The sequence below is a fragment of the Pinus tabuliformis genome, chromosome 2_2, assembly GCF_031772625.1.
Source record: "Pinus tabuliformis cultivar Carrire ecotype Pingquan chromosome 2_2, CPIR1, whole genome shotgun sequence".
Taxonomy (NCBI): domain Eukaryota; kingdom Viridiplantae; phylum Streptophyta; class Pinopsida; order Pinales; family Pinaceae; genus Pinus; species Pinus tabuliformis.
In genome coordinates, this window is record NC_142300.1 from 1,074,557,005 (window position 1) to 1,074,583,552 (window position 26,548).

The 26,548-nt window shown below is 36.6% G+C and overlaps 2 pseudogenes; both read right to left on the bottom strand.

Moving 5' to 3' along the window:
* Positions 1–1,013: 1,013 nt before the first annotated feature.
* LOC149197117 (ubiquitin carboxyl-terminal hydrolase 6 pseudogene) lies at positions 1,014–4,426 on the bottom strand (annotated as a pseudogene).
* A 17,743-nt stretch (positions 4,427–22,169) lies between these two features.
* Positions 22,170–23,836, bottom strand: LOC149197118 (ubiquitin carboxyl-terminal hydrolase 6 pseudogene; annotated as a pseudogene).
* Positions 23,837–26,548: the final 2,712 nt, after the last annotated feature.

The window sequence follows — 26,548 nt, forward strand, 5'->3', positions numbered from 1 at the left end:
TTTTTTTAATGAGAAAGGAAATATGGAGAAGTATTTTCCAAAAATTATAATTTCAGTATTTAAGAAATTCTATGATTAAAATCTAGAAAAGAACATACCTTTACTTACCAAGGAAGTGGACAAACTGTGCATATGCAAAGAAGTTGTAGCTGTTTCTGGATCATGGAATAGAATGTAGAATTCCCATCTGCTTCTTGGTTGCATAAATGGTGGATGAGGCGGTGAAAGTGGATTCTTTATTTCTACTGCTAAATTTGTTGTATTCGTTACAAAATGCTGAAATGATATAGTCTTCACCTGCTACTAAAATCGATGGTACAATTCTGGTCATGCGAATAAATGTGTTCTTGTAAAGAATGAAGAGAAGTCATTAGATTACCATCCATTAATGAATATCATTAACCAATGTGAGGAAAATTCTCCATTAATGTCAACGAGTGCCAAGGTACCCAAGTACATGTTGCAAAGTCTGAATAGATGAGTTGATGTCGAGCCACTTGCAAGATCCAACAGTCAAGGGACATTGATCTATTCCCATGATTGTCGGCAAGAGAACTTGTCATTGATGCATACAAGCCTCAATGTACTAATAAGGACTCTAGCCTTGAACCTAGATAATGTGCTGATGTCGATAGCCCAAGACTTGTTAGAAGGGAGGCATTAATGAATCTCCCATCATCTAATGTGAGTATCTAATAATTATTTTGGAAGGACTATGGATGGAAAATTTGCGTTAAGGAGGATTTATTTAATGGAAAGGAAAATGACAAGAGGGTAAATAAGTGAATGGAAAGAAAAATGACAAATCAACATTTAAGTGAAATGAATGTCTCTATTAATGGGTTAATAAATGGAAATTACAAAAAATGTGAATGGAAAATATAAATTGAAGCATGCGACTCTTGTAAGGAAAATGGTGATGATGATATTTAGTGAAAAATGCTTGAATAGCTTGTCAGTTTGGAGAGGAAACATGGTGGAATTTATGAATCACAGAAATGGATTTAATTGGTTCATGTTTCTTGAAATTGGTCATAGAAAACGAATAATGCATAATTGGCTTCCTTCAATTCTCCGATTGTCCTGGAACCTGAAAACAAACATGGCACTAACATTGCAATAAACGTAAGTGTGTTCAAAGAGAAGTGATCAATTTGTTTTTGGTATATACGTTAGTAAAACAGGTTCATGATGTGTCTTTGCTTCAAATTATCATGGTCGGTCCAATTTCACAATTGCGATAATAATCCAATTTCTAAAAGGATGATATGCACAATTTCCTTAGTCATAGCATTTCACAAAGATAAAGAAATATTATTTGAGAATGCTTAATGATTCCTGCAAAACAATCCTCAATAAAAAATTCATCAATCAATCTTGCAGATAAAGCACCCTTATAGTTCTTCTTCTTTCCAGCATCATGCTTGAAGACATAACATTAGATAAAACCAATAACAAATTTTTGAGCATGATTTCGACAATGTAAGAACCAATCTTAACGAAATTCGATTTTTAATTAAGTTTAGTTAAGGTGAGCTATTGCACTTTTATTCAACTATTTTTGTCTCACATTTTATGATTATTTATTTATTTATTTATTTTGTTTCTTGCTTCGATAGGTGTGTAAGTGAACCATCACAACAACTTTTTCTCAATTTGCTCCTAACATTAAAGGACTTTCACATCAACTTTTATGACAATTTTCCATGGCAATTTTCTTAAAAAATAATAACACATACAATCTAAAAATTAATGAAATATTTACAAAACTAAAAATTGAAATAGATGTACATAGAAGAAAACCATAACAAGAAAAAAATATGTCAAAGTAAAATATATATACAAACAAACCAAGGATAATTTTAGGGGCGAATGTTCGCCCCTTGGCGAAATTAAGGGGTTTTAAATTTTTAGTGGCCGAATATTTTGTATCATAGTACATTTTTACACATCACCTCAAATAGCCCACCTTATTTTAAGGGAGAGGGTAAAAAATGTAAATTTAGCCCTTGAAATTAGGAGTTACAACCTTCCATTCGCCGATTTTCAAGAATAGGTTTTATTTAAGTGAATCCTATGGGCCAGATACCATATTTATAAAAAAGGTATGGTAAATTAATAAAAATATAAATAAATGAAAGGTATGGTAAATAAATAAAACATTTTTTATATTTACTCCATAAGTCACCTGGCGTAAACAAATAAAAATATAAGTAAAGTGGAGGTACGGTAAATAAATAAAACGTCTTTTTATACTTACTCAAAAGGTATGGTAAATAAATAAAAATATAAATAAACTAGACATATGGTAAATAAATAAAACCTCTTTTTATATTTAGTCCATAACCCTCGTTCTATTTGTGAAGACTCAAGAAAGAGGTTTTATTTAAGTGAATCCTATGGGCCAAATACCATATTTGTAACAGAGGTATGGTAAATTAATAAAAATATAAATAAACTAGAGGTATGGTAAACAAATAAAACATTTTTTTATATTTACTCCATAATTCACCTTATATTTACGAACACTCAAGAAATGGGTTATATTTAGGTGAAACCTATGGGAAAAATACTATGGGACAAATACCATGGACTAGATTGCTATTAATACCATGCAAAAAACCATTATTAACCCTAATATTAGAATTAATAAAAATAAAAATGGTACATGGTATTGACCCATGGTATTCACCAAAATGGCACATGGTATTGACCCATGGTATTCACCTGGAATGTGGCCTATTTAAATGGGGGAATTAAACCAGCATAGATCCATTTTTACTATTCTCTAAGAGTTCACAATGCTAAGATTCACTAGGACTTTACAAAATTTTATTATTTAGTGAAAGACTCGCCAAGATCTTATAAGATTTTATAATTGAGTAAAATATTCGCGTGTGAGATTCGCCAATTGATAAAATCGCCTTCCATTTTTCCTAATTTTTCTTATATATCATAGAGATTCGCCCATTTATTATATTTATAAATTTAGTGAAGGTTCTTAAAATTCTAAAACAACACAACTTAAAAAAATAAAACATAAAAAAATACAACTTTTAAAAAGAAAATGAAATATGTCATGTATAAAACATTTCCATATGTGAAAAAAAAATTAAAATGTGTATTAAAACGTTGAATCTTTTTGAAAATGAAAAGTGGTTTTGACTACGCAAAGTTTGAGGAATGGAGAGGTGTTGTTGGAGTCGTTCCTTCGAGTTCTTACGTAGCCCCTCAGAATATAAATATAAAACATCAAACTCTAAAGGATAATTTATTGCCTTCTGGTTTGATTCACTTTTCCAAAAGAATCGTACAAACTGTATGGTTAAACAATTTGTTAATGCGAGATTCCTTCAAATACAATACACTACGACGTAATGTAGAAGGCACCTTCCCCAGTTCAGACTTCAGACCATGTTTCAGTCCTTCATGCAAATGGTTGACATGATGAGAAATGTGACATTTTAACGAGTACAACAACTTTGTCTCCAAACTTTTCCTCGCCACTTTCAGCACATCGAATCTTGCTTGTAAGCTCTATCCAAAATAAAGACTGCATAGATTCACTCGAATCTAGGGACTTGAGAGATTGTGATAGTGTATAGATAAGTTGAATGTAGCATTCCTCTACATCCTGTTGCATAAATTGACCATTATGTTGCTAGGAAAACTGAGGATACTTATTTCTCAGCATCATCCAAAATTGCATAAGAGTGACAACTCGAGTGCTTCTATCTAGCTCACCAAATAAATCCTTAGTATCCACAGTTAAAAAATGATATGAAGGATCCAAATCACTACTCCCATAATATGTGCACTTCTGTAACACTAACTTTAACTCTGGAACCAAATGTAAACATTGTACAATTGAATTGATATAGCATGTATTGCACAAATTGAATAAACCAGTTGTGGCCCATAGATGTAGCTTGTTCTTCTTGAAAATAATGTTTTTATGTCCATGACTGTGTTCGTTACATGATTGGGCAGCCACTTCATCTGACATTCCACATTTAGAATCCCCATATGCAACAAACTACTTCCTGCTAAATGAATGCACTAAAAAAGAAAATTTTATTCGAGCTGCGCTAATGAAAATGAAATCGCTTCTTTCTCTCTTGGCGCACCTCGATCACCTGACTAACTGATCCCATGCCTAATCTAAAATACCACTAAAACATACTGACCAAATGTGGGTATAACGAATCTCAATATATGGCCCCAGTAGTTCCCTACCATAATCAAAACTCCAAACTAAATGTCGACATTGCTGGGGTGGCTTTAACTACGAAATGCTGAATGTAAATGTGTGAGGATTTGTAGGCTGTTGAAACTGCCACAAATTACAACAACTAGATTTCGTTTTAGCTGAGATTCTTTTACCATCATTGCCAAGAATCGACTTTGTGTGCAAAACAAACTTCATGTTCAAGCCTCTGAGTGTTATCTTGGTGGATCCACCTCCTATAGATCAAATAGACCAAACTGATCATTTCATGGCCGCAACTAAAGAAGTTATCTATCTACGCATTAAATTGAAAAACCATTTTTTTACAAATCTACACAATAAGGCTCAAAATAACCCAGAAAATATCTCAAATGGTTACGAATTTGAGAAAATTTCTCATGTGTAATACCATTGACCCTATTCTCAAGAAAAACCATTTTTATGTTTTGAAATTCACTTCCAATTGGTGATAAAACATGCTTTAAAATGAATGGTCAAAACTATTTTGTATTTGGCCTCTGTTCTAGTGACAAAATAAATTTCTTCTAGAATGACTGCTAGATTTGGAGATCTAAAGGAAGGAAAGACTCTGTAAATAAATAAATAAATGAACCACAGCATAGAGCTCGGCCACAACAAGGTTCTTGGACATTGGCCCAGCACTAGCATGGGCATTTCTTGTGGTTCTAATTTGTTCCATTGCTTGTTCTGCAGGAAAGGTTCTTTGAAGTATTGCTTGGACAATCGCAATATATATTCCCATTAACTAAGCCACTATTGGGCTTCCCCGAGGTAGATATTCCAGAACATGGAGGAGAGGGTGAAATAGATTTCATGATAAAATTGGCGGTTTCAAAGGAGTTGCCACTACAATTTGAGGCAAATCCATAGTTGAAGAACTCAGAGGGAGCAAATCATTATTGGACAGAATAGGAAGATAGATCGTTTAAGTGCAACAAATATCTAGCACAATTTGCTCAAATTATTTCCCAAAAATATGGATCTTATAAACAAATGAATTATGTTAATCATTAGATGATGGCATCGCGACGTGAACCTTTACTGTGGCAGACCAATGAGAATCATTGAGTGTATGAAAGGATTGTTGTTGTAATCAGATTGTCAGGGACATCTTTTGATTTCTAAACAAATCCTTTGTTTAAACAACTTTCAAGAGGTAAATAATTATGATGTTATGCTGATTGCTTACAGCGCTGCCCATTTTTCAAAGATAAATGTAGCAAATTAGATCAAATTCAAAGCAAGGTTTTTTTTGGACGAATTTTGAATTTCTATTCTAACCTAATGCATTTAATTTTTTTTACAAGTTGCACGAGAACCTAAATTGCCAATTTTTTTGGAAAAAGAAATGACATTTTTATTTAAAATTTTACATTTCCCTTATTCAAAAAGCATTTTTATTTTTTATTTTTTATATTTTATTTATTTTTAATGAAAATATAACATGACTTTTTTATTATTGAAAATCAAAACATGATTTGTTTATTTATTTTTTTGTTAATTTTTTTTTTGTTAAATTATAGAAACGCAAGAAAATAAATAGAATCTAAAATTTTTAAATTCTAAATAGAAATGCAATCACACTTGATTTTATTTCCCTATTTTATCCTACTTGAAAGAAAAAAAATTATTTTTTATTTTTTTGAAGTATATGAATGTTTCCAATGGAGCCATTTATGGATTAGACTTTCTAGAATGTTCATATACAAATTTGCAAAATGTACCTCATTGTCCATGAGGACATGAAAAATCATTTTAACCTTTATATTTTCCGCAAAGATATCTTGAAGAACGAACGAATTTCGTGGTGCAATCACGTTTTGATACCATTCCTCAATCTAGTCCTTGTACTGCAAAGAATGTTTAATTTGCATTCTATATCCTTTGTCCATAAATGGTTAGTATCAGAAAAAAAGTTATATATATATATATATATATATATATATTGCTTAAGCAAGAGTGGAACCTTACATAATGTACAAAAGCCTTCTGGGCTTGCCTGGTGAAAAAGGCCCACGAACGAGTCACATAAAAGGAAAAACTCCCAAAAAAATACACTCGCATCCAAAAAGAATGACGGGCTCGTAACTCCTCTGAAAACCAAAACATCAACTTGCACGACAAAAATGCCACCGTTGATCAATCCCTGGCTTCAGAAAAGCAGGCATTGGGCCCACATAATTGTGTGACCACCTACGACCATGGGATCTGGTACTAAAGATCACATAGTCGAAGGGGAAAACGGGAACTCAATAAGCCCACAAATTAACAAACACCATAGATCTGAAGGGAAATTAACCCCATTTTAAGAGTTCAATCAGGCCCGCCTAGGGAGATAAATCCCGAGCAAACTTGGCATCCGAAACCTAAGAGAAAGAGACTGCAAAACCCAACTTTGACACCATCGGGATAGTGATAAGCACGGAGGATAATGCTACTGACAAGCTCCATGAACTATGGCTGTAGATCTTCACCCACCGAATCTAACAGTTGAGGAGAATATCAGGCATAGAAGAAGCATGAGGAATACCCGCCCGATATAGGTGGTTTTCTCTCTCTGCCCGCTGCACCATGGTGATTGATGAATGCCATTAGACGCAAGCCATGAAAAACCTCTTGGGGGCTTGTGGATGCCCGCTAAACCACTAAACTGCTACCAACAAGCTCGATGAATTATGACCGTAGATCTTCACCCACCAAATTTGAAAGTTGAGAAAAATATCGGGTAGAGAAGAAGCACGAGGAATACTTGTCCGATGTAGGCAGCTTTCTCTCTCTACCTGCCACCACGTGGCGATTGATGAATGGCATCAGACACGAACCATGAAAAACGACTTCGAGGCTTGTGGATCCCCGATAAACCACTAAACCGCTTGACCTTTGAATTCTTTAAAAATTTAGACTGCTCTTTCTCTGTATCCTTCCATTCATCTGAAAGCTCCCCTCGCTTCGATGTTGAGGCCTTCTGCTTGATGATCCCTTGTCCTCCATTTGCTTAATTGCCCAATTGCTACTTCTCCTTCATACTGTGATAATTCTCATTGTCTGCACAGGCCAGACTGTGGCAATCCTCATGCAATTTCCCTGCAGGTGCTAGCTCTTGTTAGCACCTGAATCTGCCTTAGGCTAAAGAAGGAAAAAATTAGGGTAACCACAAACCATGCTCAGTCTGGTAGCTAGCCCTACCAGAGCAGGAGAGGGCTCTCTCTGAGTCACGCTCAGCAAATGGATAGGCAAAATGGTCTGAGATGACTTACAATGCGATATTTACCTTATGCTAGTAAGTGAAAAGGGATTTTGGAAAAGATTTTATGAAGTGACCGAGCTTCTAGGATGTATATGGGACTGGTGCTCAGCAAAGAACAGAGAATTGAAAATGAAGGCACAGATTATTCCCTGAGGCAAGGTAGGCGGCAAGCGCAACAATTTCAGCTTAAGGTAATGCAGAATGGAAATATTGTTGAAGAGAGTGAAAAGGGCATGGTCGCATGAATCCTTTTCAACAGAAGAATAACACTACACATGAAATTTTCCCACCGGAAGAGCAATATAAATTGAATTCTGCCTAATCTCACTTAGAAAATTTCATTGAAATGAAGCATGAAATGAAATATGAAACATAACAAGATACATTTGGAACATAAGAACACATTTACTACACTCATGACCACAAGAATCTCATGAAACAGAGCCGTTGCCTTTCATTAATCCTCTGTCAAAAATACACAGTGCAGAAACAGAGTTTCTTTCCCACAGTCTCCCAGAAGTTACAAGCCAGCCAACCCTTTGCAAATAACTTGCATACAATATATAGAAAGTGTGTATAAGAGGTGGAATGCCCAGGGGTTGGGAAGTTACTCAAATCATTTCGAAAAGGAGATGGAGAGCCAACCATCAGCTACAGGTGAAGCGCTCTCAAGCATGACATTTGGCTAGGGTGACCCTTTGCATTCTTTTGTCACTTGGATAGATGCCCACCTGGAGAAAAAAATCTTTAAAAGCCACCTTTGGTGCCAAAAAACCGAAGAGTAGATGACCGGGCCCACTTGGAGAAGTCGTGACCTGAAATTTCACGAAACGGGAGCAATTTGGCAGTTTTTTCCTCTGTCCTGTCTAATTTCTAACCCAACTATAATTTCTCAATTTGGTGCTCATTTTCCCCTCCAAATCTTCATTCTCCCAAGACTGCTTTTTGTGTGTCAAAAAAGTGGCAGAGAGGCCATTTTTGGGTGTTTTCTGACCTTTAGGAGACCCAAAACTTGTCAAACTTTCTTGCCCAGACACCAGTCGTAGTATTTTTCGATGATGAATCCAAATATGCAACCCGTTCCGTGATTAGAGCCCTATAATTCTAGCGTCGCGCTAGTGGCGCGGCGCACACAGAGGAATTTCCTGTTTTATGCCCAAAAAATTTGTCTGTGACCAAAATTTGCCCAAATTTTTTGAAGTTTGGGCTGGAGGTTCCCTATGAAGTGCTATTCTATGCCAAGGAAGCCTCAGCCAAGATTTGGAGCTGATCTTTCTCCTTTTCCTCCTTTACCTCCTTTGCCTCTTTTGTCGCTTTGCTCAATTTTGCCTTTAGGCTCCTGATTCTTGCATTGGAACTCATGTTTCGTGCCTGGTAGTGATGAGTCATGCACCTCAGCATGTCTTTCTCCCTGTTTTCTTTGTCCAACAGCCTCTTCGAATGCATGTTGACCCTCTCAAGGTTGGACTCCCGGTCTTCATTGATTTCTTGCTCCAAAGATGTGAGCGGAACCCTTCTTCGTTGAGCAGCTTGGCGCTGCTCACGGATGTTCTGCAGCTCCATGATCGTCTGTTGGTACTCAAGCTGCTTGTTTCCCCACTCTAGGTAGTTCATGTTCCACTTGGCCCTTTCTAAATCAATGGTCAAGTCTTCAACCTCTGATTGTTGCTCCCTGATGATCTCTATAAGCTCTTCATTGGTTGGTTCTGCATCTGTCTCATCCTCCTGGAGGAGAACAAACTCGATCTCCTACTCACCTGATGGCCCTTCCTCCTGCACTGGTTCCTTGCCCTTACCCTGCTCTTGTGATTCTGATGGAGGAAGTGAGGCCCCTTCCACCCCGGGTGGAGATAACACTCGCTTTGCTACTGCGAACAATGGTCTACTGCCCTTCTGGTATGTGATGTACACTGGCATGGTGGCAGTCTCATGGTGCTCGAACTGGTGTGAAGGACTTTCCATCTCAGGCTCAAACTGATGTGAAGGACCTCCCAGCTCATGCTCAGACTGATGTAAAGGATCTCCCACCTCATGTTCTGCTTCTGATATCACCGTTGGAGCGCTGAAGAAATCATGGGAGATGAAGTCCTCCCAAGGAATACCCTGCAATCCCAACTGATGGTCCACCAAATGCGGATGAGAGAAAAATGATAGACACTATTTAGCTGCTGTCGTGGGGTCTTGAGCTACATGAAGTTTTTCATCTTCTCGATGTTGTTGCAGATGAAAAATGGGAGGCTCATCATCCTCACCCTGGTGAAGTGCATGAGCAAGCGGATGTGATAGGCATAAAGGCGAGAAAACCTCCCTTCGAAACTGAAATACTTCATGATCAATCTCATGAGTGGGGCATACTCATCCCTCAAAAACCTAAATGGAAAAACTCTGGTGAGCTGGCTCAAACAGTTGTTCTTGATGTAGGGCTCATAGTGATGCCTCTCCACCTTGTTTTTCTTATGCCACTGCTCCCCAATGTTTGGTATCCTTGTTGCCACTGATATAGCCCCCAGTGTCAAGGTGAAAGTGACCCCTGCGAGGATAGATTGGCCTCCCTGTAGATGAAGTACAAAAGGCGGGCCAACTCATGATGAACTTTAACATTCGCCACCCTTTGAAAAAATTCATAACATGCCAAGTGCTGGAAACAAGACATGACAAGTGGGCATGCCTGCAGCTCAGTGAGGGTGCTTGGCTCATCTCTAAGATGTCTGTTGCTCCAGTGATGTCTCCTATGGGCCCTCTCCCTTGAACATGTGTCGTTGTGGGTCCCCTCCTCATACTCTGATGAATTTTCTGATGCCATTACTGCTGCTTGTACCCTGAGTTTTATGCTGCCCTCTGAATCCAATGAAACTGATAGATGCTATGAAAATTTGTCACCAAGGGGACAATAAAACAGGGGAGTGTTAGGAGGGGAATGATGAAAAGGGGAATAGGGGTTTAAAGGAGAAATTTATCAGGGATTTGGGAGTGTTTTGGGGTATGGTTTTGATGGGGTAGGGTTTGGGATATTTTGAGCTATAGGAATAAAGGGGACGAATGGATATGACTGCAATGTAGCTAGGGTAACCATTAGGGGAAACTGCTCCAGGGGAATTAGCTGATAGAGGTAGGGTAGGAGCATATTTTAGCAATCATGTTATTGTAGCAAAACCCTAGCTTTTTGCCCTTCTTTGTGTCATTTTTGTGTTTGCTTAATAAAAATTTGCCTTTGATTTCATGGTCACCAACATCATATTTTTCTTTGAGTTAAGGGTCAATGGTGAAGGTATCTAGGGCCACCTTTGCAATTTTGAGAGCCATTTATAAAAATTTGGGCGATTCGGTGCTTTTTTAGGCTCACAGGCCTGTGCGCCGCGCGCTTTGCCCAGTGCGCCGCGCACCGGGTATGCGCCGCGCCAGTGCAATATTAACACTGTGGTCGGGCTCCTAGTGCGCCGCGTGCCCTGAGTGCGCTGCGCGCCCCGAGTGCGCCGCGCCACCTTGTGTGTGCACCGCGCACTGTCAAATGACAATAATTTGCGTGGAACTCTGGGGGGTGGGTTTTAGTGGAGTTTTCTAGGGGGTTTCCTTGGGAGACAAGGTGGAATGGAGGTGACAAATGACGAGGAGTGAGGGGACGAGGGGATGGGAGCAACCTTGGTGGCGTCTTCACAAATTTGCAAACCCTGTTTATCATTTTGCTTTGATGATTATTTTCATGGATGGCCAATGTGCTTTGGATATCTTTCAACATCTTAGAAACACCAGTCATTGACCAAATTGACAGAGAAGAGGTTTCATTCGAGCCTACCTCTTGCTTGCTAGCCTTCAACCGGGATATAAAACCAATTTGCAAGTGTTTTGAGCTCCCTAGCTGTGTGCGTCGCGCGCCAAGCCCAGTGCGCCGCGCGCCCTGAGTGTGTCGCGCCCTTGTTGATTTTGCACTGTGGGCTGGCTGCCAATGCGTCGCGCCCTCTGTGTGTGCCGCGCTCCCTGGTGTGTGCACCGCGCCCTTTGGAAACCAGCTCTCCTTCACTCAAACCCTCATGAATTTGCTCTCTTACCTTTGTAATTTCTCTCCAAGCTTGCCAAGGCACAAATGGTTTTTGTTTTGGGCAAAAACAAGTATATATAGGCTTGGGAGAGTTGGGTTTAATTTTTTCTTCTTTGAAAACCCACTTTCTAATGTTTGTATTTTGCACTTTTTTCATTGACTTTAAAACACCCTGCTTTTCATTTTTCTTTGAAATTTTGGCTCTCGTGATGAAATTTTTGGCATTTCTTTGCGGGGACTGTGTGACTGGGCACTTGGCCATGAAAACCATGACTGCATCTGAAAAAGCCAACGTGCGATTTTTTGGAAAATTTTTTCATAGTTGACCTTGTTTGACTTTTCTTAAAAACAGAGTTTTGAAGAAGAGTCGATGTCTCTTTAGGTGATGATGAAGCTTTCTGAACCATAGCTGTATGAGGTCTCCATCTGGCCTGCATGGCTTGTTCTGGACATGTTTTTCAAAGACCACATTGATGATTTCCTAGACCCAACAATAAAAAGGACTTTGACCTGTAATATGACCAGACCTTGGCTATCATGAACTTTTAGTGATTATGGACCAAGACCTGAACCAGCAGGGGCCAGACATGAGGGAAAATGAGTAGCATGACTTTCTCCGTCAGATCATGGCATGTCCCTAGCGAAATGGAGCTGAGTGGATGGAGCGGGACACGTAGAATTGAAATGCACAAAGAGTTTTGATCTCTAATGGAGGGCTGACCAGACCAACTCTAACAGCTCCCACCTGTATATATTATGATTTTTTTTTTACAGAGCACCCCTTCATTTGCCAGCCAGTCCGCCAATCGGTTGGCATTTCTGCGCACATGGACGAGACTTAGGGTTCTCAGTATTCTTAGATGTATTGAATACGATGATATACCTGCAAAAAACACCAGTGGTTTGAGACTTTCTATGGGGCTAAGCCATTTGATATTTTTTTAATGAATTAATTGTTAATTTAGAGTTAGCCTCTATGATAGTGTTTGGCATATTGAGATCTCTCAGAATCTCTAAGCCCTACTCTATGGCCATTAGTTCCACCATATTGTTGGTATCATACCCTAAATGGCTATGGAAGATAACTATTATATTCCCCTTATCATCTCTTACAGCTCCACCATAACCCGTAATTCAAGGCTCCGCCTGTATTGAATTTCAAGAAACTAGGGGGGTAGTTGGCAGTAGTCCTACACCATTGAAGAGTGAGTTGAAATCTTGACTGTGCCCTGGGGGACAAGCTTCTGGAGGCCTAAAAGCAGAAGAATGCGAGCTCCTGGTGAGATGGAGGATTCTCAGTAGGCTGCTTCTGAAGGGTATTTATAGTTTATTTGAGTTGCCTTAGGATCTGAGTTATTATGTTTTGGGTTAAGCCAAATTTTTCATTAAAAATTCTGTTGTTGTGTTCTTTCCAGACATTCCAGATTAAAAGCCTGGAATCAAGGTCCAGGTTGTGTTGACTGTCTCATTCTCAGATAGTTTTTTCCTCCAATTCTTTAAGGTTTTATAGATGTTGTTTTCATCCCTGTCAGTTTTCCTAAAGATAGAGGCAACCCAGTTCCATAAGGTTGAGGTGAAAGTGCAGAGGTTAAGAAGGTGATCCCTCATTTCTTCCTGAATACCACATAACTGGCATTTGTATGGTCTAACAAAATGTTTCTTTCTAAGATTTTCTCAAGTTAGAATCCTTTTGTGTTGCACCATCCACATAAACAACTTGATTTTCATCCAGTGACGGTGCTTCCATAGATCCTTCCAAATATTTTCTGGGTTTGAAAAATTGTGTCCAGTGGCAATTGTTTTGGCTTCTTTCAGGTTGAATTTTCCCTCATTATTTCTTCCCCATCTAAGTTTATCTGTGAAAGTTGAGATCAAAATTTTCCCCTTTTCTAGAATTGTTGCAAGAGATTTAGCCTGGGTCTTCAGAGGAGTCTCTTCACTATAAATTGGTATCTTCCATGTCCTCCATTTATTATTGTTCCTTGTCTGATCCTAGTAGTCACTGGCCTTTTTTATTCCTCTATTGACAGTGTCATCTTTGAGAATATCTAGTCCTTCTCCGCTTAAGTTGGGTTCCTGCTACCAATTATCCTTCCAAAACCAGGCTAGGTTCCCATTTCCGATCTCCTAGAAGCTATGTTTCTAAACTAATCCTCTGTTCTCCCAAGCATTGTTCCAAATATGGGAGCCATTGATATGTCCAGTCATTCCAATATGGTCCCATTATTGCCAGTCCTTTGCATATTTCTATTTCCAGAGCTTGGCCCATGGGTTTCTTGTTTCCTTCAGTGATCTCCACCAAAGTTTGGCCCCTAAAACTTTGTTGAGAGTTTTCGGGTCATGGAGACTTAGACCCCCATGAGTTTTGGGTTTGCATAGTTTGTCCTAAGCTACCAGAGCCCATTTCTTTTTTTCCTCCCCTTTTCCCCAAAGAAAATATCTTTGAATGTTCCTAATTTGTTGTGCTACTCCTCTAGGGACAAGGAGAGCTGAAAACATGAGATTGCAATAGTTTGCAAGACCACCTTTTTGAGAACAGGCCTTCTTGCTAGATTTAAAGATCTACTTGTCCATTTGCTGATTTTTCCCCTCAGTTTATTAGTCAATGGCTCCCATACTTCCTTGCTCATAGGTTTATCAGTGAGAGGTATTCCAAGATATTTGGAGGGAAGATGGTCTCTGTGAAAGCCAAGAATTCTGGAGAGGTTTCTCTGAATGGCAATTTTAGTATTGAAAAAGAAAACTTTTGATTTTAAGAGACTTAACTCTGTATCTGTTGCCATAGGAAAATCTTGCAGAATTTGTTTGAAATCTTTGACTTATTTGACTATTGGTATGCCCTGTAGCATGGTGTCATCTACAAATTGCTGATGAGTCACAGAGTCTCTGTCCTAGGTAAGCTTGAGGCCCTAGATTCTACCCTCCCCTTTGGCATAATTGATCGCTTTGCCTAATCCTTCCATCATAAGGATAAAGAGAAAGGGAGAGAGTGGATCTCCTTGCTTGAGACCCCTCGAGGGCCAAAAGGGTCTAGATGGAGAACCATTGAGAAGGATCGAAAAACTGGCAGATGTTACCAGAGCCATTACCCATCTTATCCAATTATGGTCAAAGCAATATGATTTTAGAACTTCTTTGACGTATGACCAACTTAGCTTGTCATAAGATTTCCCTAGGTCAAGATGTATGATCATCCCTGCTTGCTTATTATTCTTGAGAGAGTGCACTATTTCATGAGATTGAATGATGTTATTGAGAATCTGTCTTCCTTCCACATATCTAGTCTGCTCCTTAGACACAAGAGTAGGCAGAAGGGGCTTGAGTATGTTTGCAATAACTTTAGAGATGATTTTGTATATTAAATTACAGAGGGCTATGGGTCTGAAACGATCCGGAGTCATTGCTTTATCCTGTTTAGGAATTAAGGCTACGAATGAGGCATTTAGTGCTTTTAGGATTGTTTTTGAAATTCTTGAATCCTCCACCACCTCCAGTATGTCCTGTTTGACTATTTCCGAGTCTGCCTTAAAGAAGTCTATGTTGAAACCATCCGGTCGAGGAGCTTTCCCATTATGCATCTCTTTAATTGCTTCTTTGACCTCCTCTTCCGTTACTGGACTGTTGAGATTAAAATTATCTTCCCTGGTCACTAGTTTTGGAATGTGCTGCGTGAATCTTTGAATAAATAGAGATCTGTCCAAGATAGGCTCCTTGGCAATATTTTGAAAATGTTGTATCAAAATGGATTCCATATCTTTGTGTGTGCTCAGCTCTTTCCCTTTAGGATCTATGAGCTTTGTAATCTGATTATGAGGCTGATGTTCTATGGTTTATTTGTGGATAAACCTTGCGCTTCTTTCTCCTTCTTTAAGCCATTGCAGTCTTGATTTCTACTTCTAGAAGATATATTCCTTCTGGTATCGGATGTCCCATTGCTGTTGGAGAGAGTCTACCTATACTTTCCTATCCTTAGTGAAACCTTCCTTGATGAGAATTTGGTTAATCTTCTGTAAATTTTGCTCCAATTCTCTTTTGGCTTTAAAAATGTTGCCAAACTCACTTTTGTTCCATTCATTGAGTTTGGCTTTTATGTGTTTGAGTCTTTGTTGCATAAGGAACATTTTCATGCCTTGAATGGGAAAATCTTCCTTCCACCATTTGCCAATATTAGTGATGATGTCAGGGTGAGTAAGCCAAACATTTTCGATCCTGAAAGGTCTGTTCCTTGGAGTGCCAATAAAAGAAGCTTCTAGCTGAATAGGTTAGTGGTCTGATCCTCCAAAAGTAAGGATAAAAGCATTTAAGTTAGGTCTAGAGAGGAAGAGGTTCTACGATATGACGAATCTATCAAGTTTCGAGGCAACATGGGAAGCTCCTCCCCTCTTGTTGTTCCATGTGAAGGTTCCATTCTTTGTTTCCAAGTCCACTAGCTTCATGTTGTTTAGGAAGTTCTGGAATGCAATAGAGTCTCTTCCTATTTCTCTAGTTCCTCCTTCTTCTTTTTTTGTGACAGATTTGATCATGTTGAAATCTCCACCCAAAATCCATGGCATTACTGGGTTTCTTTTCCTTAGCTCCTCTAATGAAGTGAGCAGCTTGAGTTTGTCTTCAGGTTTTTGAGGACCATAGACATTTGTGACCATATATATTTCCTTGTCACCCAAAGGTTGGATAACCATTGAAAGGTAGTTCCTGGATGCTTCAGCATCCAGAATGCCAAATTTCTGAGGATTCCAAAGAGTAAGAATCCCACCCGCTGTATTATTGGCTTTGACTTCTACGTGCTCATATTTACTTAGCCATTTTCTATGTATCCCCCACAGTTTATCTATGGAACATTTTGTTTCCTGTATAAACACCATATCCAGGTTTTCTTCTTTTATTCTATTGCTATGATTCCTTTGTTTCCTTTTACTTCCTAGACCCCTGATATTCTAATTTGTGAGCTTCATAATGATGGGTTTTTAAATAAGTAATTGGTGAGATCTTTCATCTTACCCGAGTTGAGCATGAGTTTCCCACACTCTTTTAGGAGTTCATTTTGTCTCTTCCTTCCTCTTTTCTTGCCTAGGTTCTTGGCTGAGTGTCCTGATGCTTCCTCCATTGATGTGACCCCTCTATGCTCCTAGCTATCATGGCTTCTTTTGATTCCAGAGCTTTTTGTCTGAGATCTCCAGAGGAAAATATGTTGTACTATGTCAAGCTCCTCTTGTGGTAGGGAGTCTATCCCTTTGTTGGTTACCTGATCTAAGAATTTTTCTAGATCAAGATTCTCCCTCTCAAGAATCTCTTGTAGTTCGTGGTGCTCTATCCCAACTTCATTTGGGCTCATCTCCTGGTCCTTTCTTAGCTCCATGTTTGTAGGTGTGGTCTCCCTTTGTTCAATGTTTTCCTGTATTATTTCCATACTATCCTCCTTTTTCTTTTCTATAGGATGGTTGTCTAGTGTATTGACCTTTTCAATGTTCCTCCCTTCTTCTAAAATCTCAAAACTGTTGCAACTTGATAGCTTGTTTTCACTAGGTTTCTTTTCATTCTTTCTTCCCCCTCCTTTCCCTCTTCCTCCCATCTTAGTAAATTCTTCAAGATCTTTGCTTGTGTTGGTTCTCGTATTATCCTCCCTCTTGTTTTGTGGGTAGTCTCTAAATAGGTGCCCATGTTCATGACATTCCTGACATCTAAATGGGACATGTTCACAGTCCACCACTTGTACCCATTCCTCATCATATACTTCTAGGACCACTTCATCTGGGAGTACTCCCAATAGATCCATTTCCACACATATTCTTGTGAAGGAGGTATATTTACCTAGCAGAGTTGCTTCTGATATTTTTAGAAAATGTCCTAATTTATTTCCTATTGATTTTAAGGATTTAGACAGCCAATAATCTAAAGGTAAGGAGTATAGTCTTATCCATACTGGGATCGATGTGAACGTTTCTCACTCGAGGACAAAGTTCATCACCCAGGGTCACATGTATAGGCTTGCAGCAACATAGAAATAGGGTCCTCCTTCGAACACTTTGTCTTTGTCCTCTAGGCTAGTGAAAACCACTATGAAGAAACCTTTGGACCTTAGATGTAGATTTATTTCTCCCTTTGGCTTCCAATTGGTTCTTATCCATGTGTACAGATTCTTCTCTGTAGGCCATATACCCATAAACTTGCATATAATAGCATACATCGCCATGTGATCTCTATGCACCTGCAGTGCAAGATTTTTCAAAACCACCTGGGGTTTGATAGTGGACTTGGGTTTATAAGGTCCAACTGTAGATTTGTACTCATTTCTCTAGCTGTTGTCCCCTGGTCTCGCCTCCCTTCTGACCACCTCGTGAGTTTCTTCCTCTTCATTGGATTTGCTGCTCTCTAGTTTTTTTTGAGTCTGTATTCCTTTTTCCTACCTCCAAGGGTTTCCTGAGTCCATTCAAACTCATTTCCTTGAATCTATTTCATGCGAAGTTACTGTAGGAGGGAGTGGAACTCCCTCCTCCTGAGCCCTCCATTTAAATCAGCTCACTTCTCCTGTTGCTCCCATTCTACACCCTAGCTTTTCTCCCCTCGCTCTAAGCCTCCAACCCAATGTCTCTCTATTAACCAAGTTATATATATATATATATATATATATATATATATATATATATATATATATATATATATATATATATATATATATACGATATTCAGCTAAATGATTTATGCATCTACATGCTTTAATCATGCATCTAGGAAAACAAAAACTAAAAAATGAACTATAGAGTGAAAGCTATCTCCTATGCACACTTCCCCAACAATGAAGCTAACATGATGATGCAAATTGATTACCTATCATTTAATTTTCAACCCAGGGGTTTCGTAAAACTTGTGAAGTGTGCGTGCATTGTATATGCTAGAAATTAACTTCCAATTTAGATAAATCTAACTATCAAACCAAATAATGACAAACCAAATTCACCTATTCTAATTCAACAATCAATTCAAAAGAAATTATATTACAGTGTGCAGAATTGAAATCTTAATCTACCACACTTGCAAGAATTGAAAATCACACCTCTTTCAGAAATGAAATTGCATGAAATGATATCTACTCTAAGGGATCATATGTGAAGTATCAAATCATGATCCTATGAAATGAATAACCAAAACCACATCAAACGAAATGAAAAAAAAAATCTTAACCTCTCACAAAGGAAAAGATATGAAAGAAAATAAAAACAATCACTCTTAACCTCTCAAATGAGAAAATATGTGAAAGCAGTAAATCTTAATCTATGAAAGCAATAAATCTCAATCTATGAAAAAAAAAAAATCTCACACATTATAGGTGGCCAATCCAAAAGCATGAGTGATGGCAAGTTGAGAGGCTCCCAATGCAATCATTACCAATCAAGGTGAACATCACTCATGAGCATGGTTCTAATTATAAATTCCATTCAAAACATGAGTAATCTTAACTTTCCACCTGAGTATCTCTAACTTTACAAATTCCTTTGAAAGGAGAAGGCTCTCCTATTTATACAAAAACATAAGAATCTACCTCATTAATGGTGGTCTACTATTCTCTCCTTAGATCCCTAGAAATCTCATGGAGTTACAATTCAAATAGGTAATGATGAGACACATATCCTCTTTGACCTTTATAGAAATATCCTTCCATATCTTGAAGGGAATTCGAATTTGAGCATTGCAGGCCACATAAGGGTGCCTTGGAAGCTTCTGAATGACCTACATGTGTCATGAAACTCAAGGCACTTTTAAGTATTAGAGAGTATATGTCATCTTTCTAAGTTTTAACCATAAAGTCACTTAAAATACTAGAAATCATTAGCTTATGGAAAACACAATTGGAACACATATAATTATCAAAATTAAGGATATTGAAAGGTTATATGGTCATGGCGTTGCGACATGTGAGTGAAATGCTGGCGATAGATATGAAAGTGGATGATATTTTGAATATATTTTGGAGGCTCTACATGCCCCCCAACTGACTTTATTGCATTTCCACATGCAATCTGTTGCATTGCTTAATCATGAATTGCTTTTGAATGAGCTTAGCTTATATTAATTTTCCTTAAACTTTCCACTTGAAAATTTCATTTCTTTTTGTAAAGTATTCATTTTCATACATTGAATTGAAACAAGTTTGGTTGGTTATTATGGGACAACCAAATTTTAATTGCTATTGTTTCTTGTGTTTCACTACCTTGTTTCTTTTTGTTGCAACAAGATTTATTGAACATATTTAAGAACACATATTTGAATCAGCCATATAATATGCTCATAATTTAGTATTTATTTGCAAATCACATAAATTTTGAACCATAATGCAGTCATAATGATTAGGACAAGTATGTTAGGATGAAATGAAGTGAAATGGAATGAAGTGATATGAAGAGTGATCATAAATGGATGTCGCTCCCCCCCCAAGTAAAGGTGTTTACAGTTTTGTTTTTTTTAAATGAGAAAGGAAATATGGTGAAGTATTTTCCAAAAATTATAATTTCAGTATTTAAGGAATACGATTAAAAGCTAGAAAAGAACATACCTTTACTTACCTTGGAAGTGGACAAATTGTACATATGTAGAGAAGTTGTAGCTATTGCTAGATCATGGAAAAGAATGTAAAATTCCATCTCTTTCTTGGTTGCATAAATGGTGGATGAGGTGGTGAAAATAAATTCTTTATTTCTTCTACTAAATCTGCTCTATCTGCTACAAAATGATGAAATGGTATAGTCTTCATGTGCTACAAAACCCAATGGGACAATTCTAGTCATGCAAATAAATGTGTTGTTGTCGAGCATGAAGACAAGTCATTGGATTACCGGCCATTAAAATATGTCGTTGATGAATGCGAGGCAAACTTGCCATTAATTTCAACGAGCAGCAAAGTACCTAAGTACATCTTGCAAATTGTAAATAGCTGAGATGATGTCGAGCCACTTGCAAGATCCAACGATCAAGGGACATTGATGTATTCCCATGATTTTCAGCCAGAGAACTTGTCATTGATGCATACAAGCCTCAACGTACTAATAAGGACTCTAGCCTTGAACCCAAATAATGTGTTGATGATGATAGGCCAAGAATTGTTAGAAGGGAGGCATTAATGAATCCCCCTTCACCTAACGTGAGTATGGAATAATTATTTTGGAAGGACTATGGATGGAAAATTTGCATCAAGTAGGATTTATTTAATAGAAAGGAAAATGAAAATAGGGTAAACATGTGAACGAAAGAAAAAGGATAAATCATCATGTAAGCGAGTTCAATGTCTCTATTAATGGGTTAATGAATGGAAATTATGGAAAATGTGAATGGAAAATATAAATGGAAACATGTGACTCTTGCAAGGAAAATGGTGATGACGATGTTTAGCGAAAAATGTGTGAATAGCTTGTGAGTTTGGAGAGGGAAAATGATGGCATTTATGAATGAAAAAATGGATTTAACTAGTTCATGTTTCTTGAAATTGGTCATAGAAAACCAATCATGCATAATTGGCTTCCTTCAATTCTCTGGTTGTCCTGGAACTTGAAAACAAAAATGGCTCTAACAATGCAATAAAAAGTAAGTGTGTTCAAAGAGAAGTGATCAAATTATTTTTTATACATACACTAGTAAAACAGGTTCATGACATGTCTTTGCTTCAAATTATCATGGTTAGTCCAATTTTACAATTGCAATAATAAATCCAATTTCCAAAATGATGATATGCACACTTTCCTCATTCATAGCATTTCACAAAGATAAATAAATATTATTTGTGAATGATTAATGATTCCTACAAAATAATCCTCAATAAAAAATTCATGAACCGATCCTGCACATAAAGCGCCCTTACAGTTCTTCTTCTTTTCTATATCATGCTTGAAGACATAACATTAGATAAAACGAATAACACAATTTTTGAGCATGATTTTGACAATATAAAAACACAATCCTATCGAAATAACATTAGATAAAACGAATAACACAATTTTTGAGCATGATTTTGACAATATAAAAACACAATCCTATCGAAATTGATTTGTAAATAAGTTTAGTTAAGGTATGCTATTACACTTTTATTCAATTGTTTTTGTCTCGTGTTTTATGATTTTTTATTTTATTTTATTTTTTATTTCACATCAATTTTTATGACAATTTTCCATAAAATTTTTCTTAAAAAGTAATAAACATACAATCTAAAAATTAATGAAATATATGCAAAACTAAAAAGTAAAATAGATCTACTTAAAAGAAAAACGAAACAACAAAAACATATGTACAAAATAAAATATATATACAAACAAACATAACAAAAATCATAACAAAACCTATAACATAAATGTACAAATTTTATAAAAAAATACTTTATTAAAAGAAACGTAACAAATCATAACAAAACATTAAAAAATAACATATAACACTCTAAAAAAAACACAACGTACAAAAATAAAACATAACAAAAAACAACATCATAAAAAAAATTGAAATTTGCCATGTATAAAACGTTTCCATATTCGAAAAAAAGTCAAACGTGTAGAAAAATGTTCAAGAGTTTTGAAAATGAAAAGTGGTTTTGACTACGCAATGTTTGAAGAATGGAGATGCATTGTTGGAGTGGTTCATTCAACTTCTTATGTAGCCCATCAAAACATAAATATAGAACATCCAAACTCTGAACTATAATTTACTGCCTTTTGGTTTGATTCTCTTTTCCAAAAGAATCATACAAACTATATGGTTAAATAATTTGGCAAGGTATTAATGCGTGATTCCTTCAAATAAACTACACTACGACCTAATTTGGGAGACACCTTCTCCATTTTAGACTTCAGATCATGTTTCAGTCCTTCATGCAAATATTTGACCTCATGAGAAATGTGACATTTTAACGAGTACACCAACTTTGTCTCCAAACTTTTCCTCGCCACTTTCAGCACATCAAATATTTCTTGTAAGCTCGATCCCAAATAAGGACTTCATAGATTCACTCGAATCTGGGGACTTGAGAGATTGTGACGGTGCATAGATAAGTTGGATCCAACATTCCTCTGCATCCTGTTGCATTTATAAACCATTATGTTTCTAGGAAAACATAGGATACTTCTTTCTCAGCATCATCCAAAATTTCATAGGAGCAACAGCTTGAGTGCTTTTATCCATCTCAATAAATTCCTAGTAGCCACAATTAAAAGATGAGATGAAGGATCTAAATCTCTACTTCTCCCAAAATCTGTGTACTTCTCTAATGCTAACTTCAACTCTGGAACTGAATGTAAACATTCTACAATATAATTCATATAGCATGTATTGCCCAAATTGAATAGACCAGCTATGTGGCCCAGAGATGCAACCCATTCTTCTTAAAAGAACTTTTTTTATGTCCATGACCACATTCGTTACATGATTGGGCAGCCACTTCATCTAACATTCCACATTTAGAATCCCCACATGAAAAAAACAATTTCTTGCAAAATGAATGCACTCAAGAAAGAAATTGTATTCAAGTTGCAATAACGAGAATGAAATCCTTGCTTTCTCTTTTGGCTCACCTAGATCACCCAGCTAATTGATCCCACGCCTACTCTAAAACACCAATAAAACTTACCGATCAAATGTTAGTATAACCAATCTCAATAGATGACCCCAACACTTCCCTACCATCATCAAAAATCCAAACTAAATTCTGATATTACTGAGTTGGCTTTAATTGTGAAACAGTGAGTGTAAATGCATGAGGATTTGTAACCAGTTGAAATTGTCACAAATCACAACAACCAGATTTGTATTTAGCTGAGATTCTTTTACCATCATTGCCGAGATTCAACTTTGTGGCCAAAAAAACTTCATGTTAAAGCCTTCGAGTGTTATCTTTGTGCATCCACCTCCTTTATATCAAGTGAACCGATCTGATCCTTTCATAGACATAACTAAAGCAGTGATCTATCTGTGCATTAAATTGAAAAACCATTTTTTACACAATCAACGAAGGAAGGCTCCAAAGAACCTCAAAAATATCTCAAATGGTTATGAACTGACACTATTTTGAAGAAAACCCATGTTTTAGTGTTTTGAAATTCACTTCCAATTGGTCATAAAACGAGTTTTAAAATGTCTAGTCAAAATTGTCACATATTTGACCTTTGTTCTGGTGACAAAATCAATTTCATCTAGAATGACTTCTAGATCTGGAGATATGGATATATAAAGGAAGAAAAGACTCTGTAAATAAATAAATAAACCAACCATAGGATAGAGCTAGGCCACAACAAGGTTCTTGGACATTGGCCGAGCACTAACCTGGGCGTTTCATGTTGTTCTACTTTGTTCCATTGATTGCTCTAGAGGAAACGTTCTTCGCAATATTTCTTGGACAGACACAAGAAATATTCCCATTAACTAAGCCTATATTGGGCTTCTCTAAGGTAGATATTCCGGAACATGGAGGAGAGGTTCAAATAGATTTCATGATAAAATTGGCGGTTTCAAAGGAGTTGCCACTACAATTTCAGGTAAATCAATAGTTGAAGAACTCAGAGGGAGCCGATCATTATTGGACAGAGTAGGAAGATAGATTGTTTAAGTGCAACAAATATCCATCACAATCTGCTTAAATTCTTTCCCAAAAGTATGGATCTTATAACCAAGTGAATTTCGTTAATCATTAGATGATGGCAATCCGCTGTGAATTGTTACTGTGCCAGACCAATGAGAATTGTTGAGTGTATGAAAGAATTGTTCTTGTACTCAGATGAGAGAAAACTTTCAATTTCTCAACAAATCCTTCATTTAAACAACATTTCAAGAGGTAAATAACTGTGATGTAATGCTTATTGCTTATAGCGCTGCCCATTTTTCGAAGATAAATGTAGCAAATCAGATCAAATTGAAAGCCAGATTTTTTTTTTATATGATGAATTTTGAATTTCTATTCTAAGCTAATGCATTTCATTTTTTCTCACAGGTAGCACGTAGCACGAGAACCTAAATTTTTAACTTTTTTGGGAAAAATATTTGATATTTTTATTTAACAATTTACATTTCCATTATTCAAAAACAATTTTTTTTAATGAAAATCTAACAAGATTGTTTTATTATTGAAAATCAAAACATGATTTATTTATTTATTTATTAAAAATATTTTTGTCAAATTAATAAAATGAAAGAAATTAAATACAATATATAAATTCTAAATTCTAAATAAAAATGCTATCAAGCTTGATTTTATTTTCCTATTTTATCCTACTTGAAAGAAAAAAAAAATATTTTTTATTTTTTGTAAGTATATGAGTGTTTCAAATGGAGCCATTTACAGATTAGACTTTCTAGAATGCTTATATCCAAATTTTCAAAATGTGTTTGATTGTGCATGAGGACATGAAAAATCATTTTAAGTTTTAGATTTGTCGCTATTGAAGAACAAATTAATGTGATGGTGCAATCGCGTTTCAATACCATTCCTCAATGTAGTCCTTGTGCCCAAAATAATGTTTAATCTGCATTCTAGATCCTTTGACCATAAATGGTTAGTATCAGAATTTTATTTATTATTATTATTATTATTATTTTACAAAAATGATATGCAGATAAATGATTTATGCATCTACATGCTTTAATCACGCATCTAGGAAAAATAAACTGAAAAATGAACTCTAGATTGAAAGCTAGATCCTATGCACACTTCCCCAGCAGCGGCGCCAAAATGTTGAGGCAAATTGATTACCTATCATTTAATTATCAAATCGGGGGTTTTGTAAAACTTGCGAAGCCTGCGTGCACTGTATATGCTAAAAATTAACTTCTAATTTAGATCAATCTAACTATGAAACCAAATAACGACAAACCAAATTCACCTATTCTAATTCAACAATCAATTCAAAAGAAATTATAGTACAGTGCACGGAATTGAAATTTTAATCTACCACATTTGCAGGAATTGAAAAGCACACCACTCTTTTAGAGATAAAAATTACATGAAATGAGATCTATTCTAAGGGATCATGTGTGCATTATCAAATCAGGATCCTATGAAATGAATAATAATAAAAAAATGAAATGAAATGAAAGCAAAAACAACCATTCTTAACCTCTCACACACGAAAAGATATGAAAGCAAATAAAAACAATCACTCTTAACCTCTCACACAAGAAAAGATATGAAAGCAATAAATCATAATCTATGAAAAACAGTAAATCTCACGCATTATAGGTGGCCAATCCAAAATCATGAGAGATGGCAAGTTGAGAGGCTCCCAATGCAAGCATTACCAATCAAGGTGAACATCACTCATGAGCATGGTGCTAAATCTAAATTCCATTGAAAACATGAGTAATATTAACTTTCCACCTGAGTATCTCCAACCTTACACATGCCTTTAAAAGGAGGAGGCTCTCCTATTTATACAAAAACATAAGAAGCTACCTTATTAATCGAGGTCCACTATTCTCTCCTTAGGTCCCTAGAAAATCTCATAGATTTCCAATTCAAATAGGTAATTATGAGACACACAATCTCATAGAGTTACAACTCAAATAGGTAATGATGAGACACATATCTTCTTTGACCTCTATCCAAATATCCTTCCATATCATGAAGGGAATTCGAATTTGAGAATTGGAGGCCACATAAGGGTGCCTTGGAAGCTTCCAAACGACCTATACATGTCATGAAACTGAAGCCACTTTTAAGTATTAGCAAGTATATGCCATTTTTCTAAAGTTTTAACCATAAATTCACTTAAAATAATAGAAATCTTTAACTTTTGGAAAACACAAATGGAACCCATATAATTATGAAAATGGAGGCTAATGAAAGGTTATATGGTCATTGCGTTGCGACATGTGAGTAAAATGGTGGAGATAAAGGTGAAAGTGGATGATATTTTGAATACAGTTTGGAGGCTCTACATACCCCCCAACTGACATTATTGCATGTATGCATGAAATCTACTGCATCTCTTAATCATGATTTGCTTTTAAATGAGTTTGCTTATATCAATTGTCCTTAAACTTTGAATTTGACAAT